The following is a 12,500-nucleotide window of genomic DNA, read 5'->3' on the forward strand; positions in this document are numbered from 1 at the left end:
CATAGATTTAGCTAGATTAGATATAGACTCCAATGTAGGTAATAGTAAAGAAAGTTTATTAAAAGCAAGACAGAGAAGACAGCGGCACAGGGAAACCAAAAACCCAAACGAAGTTAAAAACCAGAAAAATGAACAGAAATTGTGTGACTGGCAGGAGAAGGCATTGCATGGTATATTCCCAAAGATTGTTCCTGCAAATAGTAGTAGTAAGATATGCTTATGGCTGCAGAAAGGAAAGCTGAAGAGGGGGACAGAAAGTTTGTTAGTAGCTGCACAAAAACAAGCATTAAGGACTAATTGCATAGGAGCCACGATAGACAAAAACCAACTAGACCCCCAATGTAGAATATGTAACTCAAAAGAGGAAAGCCTTACTCATATATTAAGTGGCACAGAAAGAATACAAGAACAAACATGACAATCTAGGGAGAGCATCCACTGGAAGTTATGTAGAAAGCTAGGATTTGAACATATTGATAAATGGTATGAAAATGAAACTAGTAAAGTACTAAGAAGTAAGAAACATAAGATGCAGTGAGACTTTTACATTCAGACTGACAGAGTAATAGAAGCTAGAAGGCCTGATTTTGTAGTAGTAGATAAAAAGATAGAAAGTGCCAGATAATATACTTTACATTCTCAAATGATGAAAAAAATAATGTGAGGTATAGAAAAAATAGCAAAGTACCAGGACTTAGCTATTTAATTGCAGAGACTATGGACAGTGTGAGTAAAATGCATGCAGTTATTATAGGTGCAGTGGAACTATCCCTAAAGATTTTAACAGATGGATAGAGGAAGTAGGCATACAACCCAGTTTAGTACAGCTCCATAAGACAGTGTTATTCGGATACTTAGGAGGGTTCTTGACATCTAAGGCTACTGGTTGTAGTCCGATGTTAAGAATTTTTCGTTTCCAACAGTTTAATAATAATAATAATAATAATAATGATAATAATAATAATAATAATAATAATAATAATAATAATAATGTTAATGATAATGATAATGATAATAATAATAATAATAATAATAATAATAATAATAATAATAATAATAATAATAATAATAATCCTTTCTACTGGAGGCACAAGGCCTTCAATTTGCGGGGAGGGGACTAGTCGATTACATCGACTCCAGTATTTCACTGGTACTTAAATATCGACCCCGAAAGGATGAAAGGCAAAGTCAACCACGGAAAATTTGATTTCAGGACATAAAGACGGGCGAAATGCCGCTAGGTACCGTGCCCGACGTGCTAGCGATTCTCCAGCTCGCCGCCTTAATAATAATAATGATAACAACAACAATAATGATAGTAGTAGTAGTAGTAGTAGTAGTAGTAGTAGTAGTAGTAGTAGTAGTAGTAGTAACAATGATAATAATTCTAATTTGACACAAGTCCGACAATTTTGAGGGAAGGAGCCGGGACGATTACATCGAATCTAGTATTCAATTGGTCCTTTATTTTATTGATTCCAAAGATGCAAATGGTAAAGTCGACCTTATTACCAATCCAACTCAGAATGTAAAGAGATATTCGAAATCTGTTAAGCATTTTCTCTGTCACGCTTACAATTATGCCAGCCTGTCAAGAGAATGAACCATATATCGTTTATAATAAAATAAAAAGCTGACCCGAACATGTTCAATCATATTAAAATGTGGAAGTGGAGTAAAATGAACAATCTTTTCGTCATTTTCTTCTTATTTGAAACCATTGCATTGCGAATATTGCTTCATCCCTGGGTATTGTAGCATCGTTCTGGGAGTAAAGATTGGCCAGCACTGATGTTGTTATTGAAGTTGACAGTAACTGGAACCTAATTAGGTGCCAGATACTTCATTTTCAAAAAACTTTCTTTCTTAACTTTGACCCGATTGCAATTAAAGTTGCTAATAAGATATATCTGGATAACTTTTGGTGTTTACCAGTCAAAATTCTTTTCTCTGATTCAAAGTCAAGTTTTTCTCATACATTCTTTCCCACAATTTTTTGGAATATGATAATTTGCAATTATGAAAATATTTAAAGTGGGGCTAAATGAGTAATGACTAATTTCAACAATTCTTTCCTTTTAATGCATGGCATGTAAATATATCTGTTAGAGGGACAATCCAACAAATTGTAAAAAAGCTATAGAGAATATTTTATACTGAGTTTTCAGATTTAGTTGGTTTTCGTTCGTTTCATATCATGGGCCATTTTTCCATGATCCTCTTCCGTTTGATCTAGTTACTTTAATTTTTTCGCTGCATTTATCCTCTTTCTGATGTCTAAGGATAGTCATTGAAGTGTATGAGTCCTTTTTCAAATGTAATTCTGGAGAATTGAAGATGTAAATGTACTTAATTTTGTATTACTCATTTTGCTCCAGCTAAATTTGTCTTTTTTGTGCTCAGAGGGAACGGAGATAGTTCTCTGAAATAGCTTTCTGAATATGTTATACAGGAGGTCATTTGCTTAGGTGATATAGTTTTTGTAAGGTTGGGAATATCTGCAAATTTTTTTTTTATCTGAAGGTCAAAAATGCAGTAAATATTATTCATTGTGCCCACCCCTAATGAAATATATCGATATTTACTTTTCAAAGCAGGATTTTGTCATGAATTTCTACACGAGGGCAAGCAAAATATTGGGTTGTGAGATGAATTCTTTCATTTCTTTTCAATGTTATTTGAAAAACATTTTTTTCGTTGTGTTTTGTGGTTTTTCTTTTTCTTAGCTTTATTTGTATTCAACAAGTTTATTAACCACTTTTCAAATTTGAATACTTTTTACATTTCTTCAGGTAGATTACGACGGAGTATCAAGCAGGCAAAAATAGTTATCTTAGACCCCTGCTTCTCTTCGCTTTCGGTCAAGGTTCCAAAGCTGCTGAAACCGTTCGAGACATTCGTACTGTATATGGAGAAGGTGTTGTTATTGAAAGAACTGCATAGAAATGGATTTCACGCTTCAAGAAGGGGAAATCTGGCCTGACAGACTCTTTGCCTTCCGGCCAACTAGTTTCGTTCAATAACAATCTGTTGATCGAACTCGTCCACGAGAATCTACACCACTTCACTTGAGAATTGACCCAGCAGATGGAATGCTCTCGTGATGCCGTTGACAGTCATATCCACTCCAAGGGTAAGGTCCATAAATTCACTGCATGGACGCCACGTGCTCTGAAAGAAAGAGGTAAACTCCAATGCTCCTCTATCTCGAACTAGATTACTCGCTCGACGACAAGGCTATTCATGGACACGACATTGTTTTACCGTATCGTCACAAGCGAATTTACGACAGTATGAAAGAAAAAAAAACACCTAAATCCCCAAAACCAAGCAAAACTTCAAGAAAAGTCAAAGCTGCGTTATTGGGAAAGACTAATATACTCCGAAATGTTTGAAAACATCACACAGTTAACGCAAAACTTTACGTTCAATGAATCGGCTCAACGAAGTTGTCCTGCTAAAAGGAGCCGATCGGTGATACGTTGTGGCTTCTTCAACATGAAAATGTCCGTCTCTACTTCACTAGCTTGACTAAAAATGTTATCAAAGAGCTCGGGTGGAAAGTTCTACCACATCCAAATATATTCTCCTGATATAACTCTTTTTCGGTCGTTTTCAACTTACTGTGAGGCGTGAGGCGTTCAACAACGACGTGTAGCAGAAAACGTGACGTGATGAATTTTTTTACCCAAGACCCAGTGATTTCTAACATCAAAGCATTGACCAGCGAATGGACCATTGGCAAGAAGTTCTAAACAATGAAGGGGGATATATTATTCATTGAATTATTAATATTGTTGATGAAAAATAAGGATTAAAATAAATGGCAACAGCATGAACGAATTTGTTTGACAACCTAACGTACATAACGATACAGTAATGTAGCAAAGCTGCTCTACATGCGCCCAGCCATTCCAATTCCAAGTCGTTAGAGAAATATCTATGTGATACTTACATCCCTTCTTAGCTGTCTTAAAGAATAACAATGCAAAGATTAATGACATTTCTGGTATACAGCCGAGAGACCAAGCTTTAGAATATGATAAATTTCACATAATTTTTTTCTAACGTTACAGCAACAACAATGGAATATTAGACATGGAAATAACTAGTTTCGTGCGGAAACGAGCTGGACACCGTAATAATCACAACGTCGCTGATATTTAATAGAAGACGTGACAGCACTTAAGATAAATACATACATACATATACATATATACACATACACACACATACATACATATACACACACACACACACACACACACACACACACACACACACACACACATATATATATATATATATATATATATATATATGTATATATATATATATGCATATATATAGCGTTTACTATGTAATTGGTACAAATGGAATGCTAGCCAATCACTTCCGTATAGACAGTGATCGATTATCTATAAAGATCGGAACTGTTATACGTTTTAGTAAACGCTATGATTACCATATCAGTAAGGGATGTGGTGGGAATTGTCAACAATTCTTAACCCTAAACAACTGGGTGAAGATGATAATTGGTGAGGGTAATAATAATAATAATAATAATAATAATAATAATAATAATAATAATAATAATAATAATAATAATAATAATAATAATAATAATAATAATGATGATGATGATGATGATAATAATAATAATAATAATAATGATACCAGGCTTATCATCCCTACAGGAAGTGCAAAAAATCGTGCTAACTGGAACGACTCATGTACTGAGAAGAGCATTATCGCTGTGAAAACAACATACATTCATGATTTTTTTTTTAATACATGTTTTACCTGTGAATTTGCGTGTGTAAACTGGGATTGCATACAACGAGTTTCTCTGCCCTAGGTGTACGGAAAACACTCGGCGAGAAATGGAGTACCAGGCAGTGGCTCTCATGGCTTCTGATCTTAATTGATTGGAAGTGTTATCGTGTACATTGTTCTGTCTTGGTATAACAAGATGGACTACAGCAAATATTCTGCTCAATACCACAGATTTGCTTCTCAGTTGTTTGACCTTAACCAGCTGAGGATGTCCCTTGGTGGCTGACGATATGTGCATCTCTGATCATGAGCAGAAGTAGTGGGGGAGCATCATAGCCATGTGTTGAGATGAATTCTTGGGGGTTCCACAGCGATAACAAAGAAAGGGTTGCTTGAGGCAATCAAGACCCAGAAGAGTAAGAAGTCCCCTGGATTAGATTCCATAACTGCCGAGCTCCTAAAACATGGGGGGGGGGATATCATCATTGAAGCCCAGCAGGAATTGGAATGATAATCTGAACAGAGACACCTACCAAATGGTCAAAAAGAGTCATAGTCAAAATCCCTAGAAATGAAAAAATGTATTTGCTGATTGCGACAATTGGCGCGGTATAACTCGTCTAATGAAGGCCCGAAATGTATGTTGGTTTTTGCTTCTGAAAACATTACAACACGAATTCGACCAAAAATTTAGTAGTGAACAGGCGCTTTTTTGAAATGGAAGATCATGTAGGGAGCAAATATTCACACCGAGACTCATCACTGAGTGCTCACTGGAATGTAGAACACCGGTAGTACTAAATTATATTGACTTCAAAGTCAACATAACTGATAGCGTACACCGCAAGTCACTCTAGAAGATCCTTCCGTTTTATTGTGTCCCTGACTGCCATATCAAAATTTTCGTCACTTTATCGAGACTGAAATTGCTGTGTATAAACGGAATCAGGATTTACTGAATTCTTTTCAATCCTATCAGGAGTGCTACATAGATGCATCCTATCCCCTTCTTTTTCTTGACAATCTGGGAGTACGCTGTAAAAAGGCCTTGGGTACCTGTGGACATGGTTTAAAAGAGAAAAGAAGGAAACTAGAAGGTTGAAACTTTGCTAATGGCTTAGCTATTCTTCTCTACAACTGCACAGAAATGCAGACTGACAAATGACCTGGTTGAAACAGCTGAAAAGACTGGCTTGTGAATAAATATATTAAAACCAAAATATAGAAAGTTGCTGGAGGTGAAGCACAGTGTCACAATCCATGGGGAAAAGATAGAAGGATTCCGAAGATTCACATATCTTCGTAGCGTTTAGAGAGCAGACGGTAATGCTGAAAATGACGTGCAGCAAATGATAAGCAAAAGCACTGAAGCATTCAACAAATTTCAACCAATATGGTAATAATAGAGGTTCATTTCACAAAACCAAATGAAGGTAAACTTACCCCAACAACAATTTATGTCATAATTGAAGAACAGAAACATAGCTTCCTACAAAGATGTTTCCTGAACATCCTGGGTATTATATGGTAAGATAAGACCAGAAACCAGGAGGCGCTTCAAGCAGCCAATTTCCACACGTTTGAGTCTTGTCATTAAGGGCACAAAAATGTAGTTGACAAGGTATGTCCAACGGGTAGGGGACAGTATCGTAGTAAGAACTGCAAAGATATGGTTAACAGTTGGTGGGAAGAGACCCAAGTTGGATTATAAAAAACCTGGAGATACGTCTTATAAGATGATCTGCGCAGCTGTCCGAGTTCGAACCCTTGCCAAAAGAGAAAGATTGAAAGCACAGTGGCGCGTTGCCATGGTGAAAAATGATCCAGAAGAATAGAATGGTAAACAACTATTAAACTGAATACAAGTGATATCGACATAAACTGCGGGATTTTTCTAGGTGATTCTCTATCACCATTATTATTTTGTGTGACCCTTATTTTCTAAGTAAGTAGTTTTACTACATAAAACATGGGTACAGAGTCTACGTTGGACAAATCAATTACGCCCTTTACAGGGATTATCTATAGCTTTCACGAAAGATGAGCAACAACATGAATGACTTTTTCTTCAAACTCTTTCAAAGCTCATATGCTACACATTTTGCACAATTTTGTGCTCTCAGATTCTGGTCTCCTTTTCACATAGTACTAATCACAGACAGTACATATAGAAAACTAGCAATTTACTGTTACTTGAGGTCTCCGAGTTAGACCCGGAACAGCTCCTATAAACGAAGCAAACATAACGTAGGTAGTAGTAGTAGTAGTAGTAGTAGTAGTAGTAGTAGTAGTAGTAGTAGTAGTAGCAGCAGCAGCAGCAGCAGTAGTAGTAGTAGTAGTAGTAGTAGTAGTAGTAGTAGTAGTAGTAGTAGTAGTAGTAATTTCAAATGTTAGCACAAGGTCAGCCATTTTTTTAGGGGAGGGAACCAGTTGATTATATCGACCCCAGTGTTCAACTGGTACTTTATTTTATCGACGTCCTTCTCTAAAGGATGTAAGGCAAAGTCGACCTCGGCTGCATTTGCGCATTTGAACTTAAAACATAAACCTGAACGAAATGCCGCTAATTATTTTGTTCACACGCTGACGATTCTATCAGCTCCGGCACAAACAGCATTGATATTTCAGGAGAGGGTTGTAGTCGATTAAATCGACAGTAGCACTTACCTAGTATTTATCTAGTACTTCATTTTATCGTCTCCAGATTGTTGAAATGTAATTTTGAATTCAGCGAGATTCGGAATCAAAACAAAAACACCCGGATGTAACAAGTCTTCAATGGTGCTGAAACTCTAACAAATGATAGTTAAAGCGATATTAGCGCTATGTTGATACATATACTTCAGTCTACATCGGTAACTTGCACTCTTTTTGAAATCTTTTAATTTACAATACTTACCCACCTATATACCAATCTAACTGCATGCATACACACACACACATGCACACAACGTATACATACATGCATAGATATATGCATATACATAAATATATATTATGTGCTTGCGCGTGCGTATACACACGCAAGCACATATGTATTGTTATACATATATATCTCAAGGTACAATTACATACACAGACACACAGACACACACACACACACGCATATATATATATATATAACTATATGTGTGTATATTTATTTATAAATATATAAATATACACACACACACATACAGTTTACACATACACAGTAGAATATACACGCAAATACATCCGCATACAAATATACACTTAGCACGCATAGTAACACACAATCGTTCACACACACTGGTACAACAGACAGATAAGGAGTGTGTGGTGCGAACGGTAAAATGAACAATATTCTAATTTAAATGAAAATAAAAATAAGCGCAAAGTTGGTGCGTTGTGAGATGTGTGAGATGTGTCTAGACATGAAATAGTCGGAACAGTTGTCTCTAGTAGCAACATCAACAACAACAACAACAACAACAACAACAACAGCAACTACAATAATAACAGCAATAACAATTGTGATAATGAATGCAACTTCGTCATCAACAGCCAATAAATATGGCGCCTAAAACAACAGCCACGACAACGACGACAACAACAACAACAAAGAAAACAAGAGCAACAACAAAACAAATGGTCGTAATAACTGTAAGTTCGTCTTCAACAGTAACAACATATGACGTCTACCACATCAGAAGTAGCAGCAACAACAATAGCAAAAACTAATATAATAATTATCGTAAGGGCTTAAATGATAACAACAACAACAACAAAAACAGCAGCAGCAACAACAACAACAGCTGGAATAACTGCAAAATAACTAAATTCTAGGAGAATTACAACAAAGTCAATGACTGAAACAAAAGGGACAACAATAAGAAATGGAGCAACAAAAACAACGACAACCAAAAAAAAAAATCAATACGTATAAAAGCAACAACAACATAAATATCGGCAACAACAATTAAACCACGAATAACAACAGTCACAACAACAACGATGGCAAAATCTACAACTGTAACGACAACAACAACAACGGTAAGAACGACAAGGACAACTGAAGCATTAGAATCGTATTAAGAACGTCAATGTCAAGAAGATATTCCATGAGATAACACCTAATAATTGGATAGAGAGGAAAATTATGTAGGAGACCTGGAATGATATAATCGTAAATAAGACAGAATGGTCACAGGTGAAATGCGTTTGTTCATAGACCTGCTCGATCAGGACAACCCCTTCCTACTAAAGGCACAAGGCCTAAAATTTCGGAGGAGGAGGCAAGTCGATTACATCGACCCCAGTCGAGCACTGGTACTTAATTTATCGATCCTGGAAGGATGAAAAGCAAAGTGGACGTCGGCAGAATTTGAAATCAGAACATGAAGATGGGCGAAATGTCATTAAGCATTTTGTCCGGCGTGTTAACGATTCCACCAACTTCCTGCCTTTAAATAATGATAATATTTCATTCTACTAAAGAAACAAGGCCTGTAATTTTTAGGGAGGAGACGAGTCGATTACATCGACCCCAGTGTTTCACTGGTACTTATTTTATCAATCTCGAAACTCGACCACGGATGAATTTGAATTTAGAACGAAGAAGACGGACGAAATGCCGCACTGCCAGCCCACTGTCTTAATGATAATAATGATAACAACAATAAAAACAATGATAACTACAATAATAATAGTAGTAATTGTAGTAGTAATAACAATAATAATAATTCTAATTTGACGCTAGTCCGACAATTTTGAGGGAAGGGGGCCATCATTTTATTGATTCCAAATATGTAAATGGTAATGTCGGAAATTTTGAGGGAGGAGACTAGTCGATTACACGGACACCCAGTGTTTCACTGGTACTTAATTTATCGACACCCGAAATAGTGACCAACTCGACCAGAGCGGAATTTGAACTCGAAACGGAAGGACGGTCGAAATGCCGTTAAACATTTTCCCCGGCGCGATAACAATTACGCCAACCCACCACCTTTCAACTACAATAATAATACAAATAAGTCCATTAACATCGCTTGCAAAACCAGCAGGTGGAAAATGACATTCTGCTAGAAGTAGCAACCAAATTCCTCTGAAATTTCGCCCAGTGGAATCTACAACAACAACTACAGCAACAACAGCAATAGAAAGAATAGTAATACACACCACACCTTCAATATCATCGCCATTAAGAACAGGTGTCATGAGACATCCTGTTAGAAATAGCAGCCAAATCTCTCTGAAATTTCAACATGGATAATACATAACAACAACAATAACAACAATAACAATGCTAACTATACCATCATCACTATCTTTATAACCATCACCACTGCTGTTGGTGGTGGTGGTCACATTGCAATATTTAGACCACTATCACCCACGCCTACATCAAAGAAATAATCATAAAAACAACAACAAATACAAGGAAAAAAAACAAGTGTAAGAACCAGAACACTTTTGATAGCACTACTACAACCCCAACATCACCGATTACACAACCACCGATAACAACACCTGTACCATTGGTGACACAATCGCCATCACGATCAACGTTACTGCTAAAAATCACCAACAACACCACCACCACCATCACCACTACCAATACCATCACCATCATATAAACACCACCACCACCACAACAAACAACACTTACGATCCATGACACGACCACCACCACTAACACCATCACCGCCATCAATAACACCACTAACACCATTATCGGCATCACCACCACCACCCCTCCACCATCATTATCATCATCACCATCGTAATCGTTGTCGTCGTCGTCGTCATCATCATCACCGCCATCACCACACCAAACATGAACAACACCGCCCTCACCGTGACCACCATCCTCGCCATCTCTACGGCAACCAACACCAACACCACCATCATCATCAACTCCCCGGCTACTACTAACTTATCATCACCATCCATACATACTACCACCGCTACTACCACCGCCACTACCACCACCACCACTACTGTGAAACAACCAACACGTCTGGTAACAACAACAACAACAACAACAAAGACTTACAACAATATCAGTGATCATAAAAATAACACTGCCATTAAGAATATTGAAAATATTCCGACAACAACAACAAGAAGAACAAAACTCAATTACAACACAATGTCTAACAAGTACATTCATCAATACTAAATGGCGTCAAAGTCAAGAAAATATGAAATGGAACAATAAAAGAATTAATGAATATATGTGTGTATATATGTGTAAATGCGAGTATTTGTGTATATATATATATATATATATATATATACATATATATATATATAGATATATATATATATATACATATATATATATATATATATATATATATATATATATATATATATATATGTATGTATTTGCATGTGTGTTTGTGTGTGTGTGTAGACATATATGAACATACATGTATGCATACGTGCATGAATATATATATACATATAAATATATATATATACATATACATATATATATATACATATCCATACATATACATATATATCAATGTATGTATATATATATATGCATACATATGCATATATATATATATATATATATATATATATATATATATATATCCATTGATATATATATATATAAATATATATATGTACATAACAAGAAGAATATTTATTTCATTTCCTTGACTTTTTGTTAGTTTCAAAATTTGCTTTTGGTATCTAGACTCATGTTTTTTTTTCCTTAATTTTAAACATACATATTCTTACACTACGCACACACAAACACACACACACACACACACACACACACACACACACACACACACACACACACACACACACAAACACACACACACACACATACACATACACACACCAGTGGCGAAGTGTGACTAGGAAACTAGGGCATGCAGTCCACCAGCCCCATACTGGGGTTAGGGTGAGGAATTTCCAAGTGTTCCACCCTCTCCTGTTTTCCATGGAAAGTGTAGTATTATATGCTTTGAGAAAAACTCCCCCCCCCCACGATGTACCGTTTTGAAGTAGTTTTGAAGAGAAAGATACATTAAACATTTCCAAAATAAATACAGGGATCCCGTGATTAGTGAGCAAAAACTTTTGATACTGCTCCTTAATATAAGCGGTCTGAAATTTGATTAGCTCGCTTCAATAAGTGTTTGTTTGTGTTGTGCGAGAGTACGACGCCTCCTGACGAGAATGGACTGGATCATTACATATAAATAGTAGCTAGTTCCATAGTTAGTGTGTTGATAGTTTAAAGTTGGGGTTCAAAGTTTACAGTCGAGTCAGCGTGTTGGATTGTTGGTTCTTGAAAGATTGTTGCCACGTTCCGAGTGGTTACAGCCGTTTCTTTCGATTATATTGTTATTACACTGTTGCAGTGTATTCGTTTATCTACAAAGATATAATATCTGGTAACGAGGATCGTTCGAAACTCACATTGGTTATTTGACAATTTCTGCGTCATGGAAAACCTATTGGCTGCTGTAGTATAGCTTCAAGAGAAACAACAGGGTCAACTACAGGAGTTGCAAAAATAAACACTACAACAACTACAACAGTTAATTGAGTTACAGACGACGTGGCCAACGCAATTTCTGAATTTACGCCTAATCCGGAGGAAGGTATTACGTTCTCCCGCGTATTATAGAAGATACAAGGAAATTTTTAACAACGTGTGCAAGTCATGCTCGCAAAGAGCAGAACGTAAGGTTTTTACTACGCAAAGTAGCTCCTGCCGACCTCATGTT

Source organism: Octopus bimaculoides, chromosome 23 (assembly GCF_046866305.1).
Source record: "Octopus bimaculoides isolate indiv1 chromosome 23, ASM4686630v1, whole genome shotgun sequence".
Classification (NCBI taxonomy): Eukaryota; Metazoa; Mollusca; class Cephalopoda; order Octopoda; family Octopodidae; genus Octopus; species Octopus bimaculoides.